This window comes from Miscanthus floridulus, chromosome 2 (assembly GCF_019320115.1).
Source record: "Miscanthus floridulus cultivar M001 chromosome 2, ASM1932011v1, whole genome shotgun sequence".
Classification (NCBI taxonomy): Eukaryota; Viridiplantae; Streptophyta; class Magnoliopsida; order Poales; family Poaceae; genus Miscanthus; species Miscanthus floridulus.
The window spans coordinates 100,489,581-100,491,763 of NC_089581.1; positions in this window are offsets into that span (position 1 = coordinate 100,489,581).

Consider the following 2,183-nt stretch of genomic DNA (forward strand, 5'->3'; position numbering starts at 1 on the left):
AGAAATTGAACTTTCAAAATATCGTGTTTACTTTCCTTGATCCAAATCATTTTGAAGATTTTCCAAAGTAACCTACAATGATCTTAGATGGGAACGCTCTGATACCAGCTGTGGCAGAACCTCCTAAGGAATTGGGCCCACATGCACCTATCGTTGTCTTAACAGACCTCGGATAGCGTACACGAGTTCCCAACAACTCAATAGGTCTGTCGGGTGTCCTCGGGAAACCCGAATCATCCACGATTCTCTTTTCAAACAGGATCCCAATCACAGTCATTGCAGATTACAACAGTTTATTCAAATATATACCAGAGTAAAGATAGCGGAAGTCTTAAGATAGTATTATTACCAACCAGTTGTTTTCAAACTTACAATACCATAAGTGTCATACGACCATAGTAGCGGGATAATATTACATTAACTTTATTTATCAAACAAACTAGTGCCTTGTCCAAAGGCCATTCATCACTCCTCATCGTCATTGACTTCAAACACAGACATGCAGCAGGGACCAAAACAAGCCTGCGCATGTGACTCACCTGCAACAAGGGTTAACAAACCCTGAGTACAAAAGTACTCAACAAGACTAACCCGACGTAACGGGGTGTAAGACTTTAGAAAATGCAGGGGTTTGGGACAAGGTAAGGGTGTAGCAAGATTCGAAAGTTCTTTGCCAAAAGCTTACTATCCTTCATTCTATTTTCAAGTTTACCACTAAGTTCTCTTAGTTCATAACAAAACCAACCTGTAACCCTATCATTTTTGGATGTGTAAATAAATTCCTACAAAATTACAAAACTGCTGCACTATTCAAAATCAGAAATTAATAAAAGTCACTATTCTCACTCACGCTCTCACTGACAGCCGGCCCCCACCTGTCATCCCTAACCTTGGGATTTGACCGTGGCTGCGACGGCGCTGACCGGCGCTAGCTCACTGATGGCGAGCTCAACTGTGACGACCATGGTACCAAAACAATCACAAGGACTAGCCGCGTCGACCAGTGGGATTTCGGAGGTAAATTACAACCCGGAGCTAGGCTTACGCCGTCCATGGCGGACGCGGTGGCACGGCGATGCTACGCCGGCGAAACAAGGGCGGTTGAGATCAATCAAAAAGCTTAGAAAGGATCAGCAGCTCACAGTGATCACGATGATGTGCTTGGCGCAGTCGGAGATGGCCTGGAGTAGCCTGGCCACGGTGAAGGCAGTCGCGGCGGAGCTCCGACCGGTCACGGGGAAGACGGGTTGCGCCGGGCGATTCTGGCCAACATCAGCGACGAGAGCAAGTCGGGGAGGAGCACAAGACTAAAGCGCTCGCGTTGACGTAGCTAGGAACGACAGATTTGACTCAACGAGACCTACGGCGAGCGGCGGAGCTACGCGGTGGCGGAGCAGAGCAGAGGGAAGAACTGGGAGCGACGGCGACGACGGTGGCTATTTATAGCCCGGCAGGAGGCGTACGGTGTCGCCAACGCACGGGCGGACTCGCCACGGTGACAACGGCGTGTCACCGCGCGTGAAAGCGGCGAAGAAGGGCGGCGGCAAGCTGACTGCGTGGCGCCGGCGGTGAGCAGTGAGGTGGAGGTGAAATTTTGAAAAATTTACCAAACTGCCATTGCGTCCATTTCTCAAATTACTCTCAAATTTTCTAAAGAAGTTGAAAATCTCCAAAAATGAAAGTTGCTCAACTTTTCAAGTACTACAACTTTGATTTAAGAAACATTTTCAAATTCTACCTCCATTTTGAATTTCACATTTGGGGTACATTTAAAGATTTGAATCATTTCAAAATTACTCCAAATTTTGTATGTAAACTTGAAAAACTTTGAATACCAAAGTTGATCCTTATAAAATAATCTCCAACTTTGCTTTTTGCCTCAACCCCAAATTCCTCATGGATTTTGAATTAGTTAAAAGGGGCAAAAAGGACTTTTATAATTTGAATGTGAATTCAAATTTGATTTGTCTTCCTTTTACTTAGATTTTGATTTTTGACCAGTAACATGGCCCAATAGGGTTATTTGAGTTAAAGGACATATGACCTCACATGATCACATGAAATTTAACCCCTGTGGTCATGATCTGTATTTAGGGTTTTTGAAACACATCACATGAAATAACAACATTATGAAATAAACCTTATTTAGTGAATGCATTCAAAACTTTCTACTATATGAATGC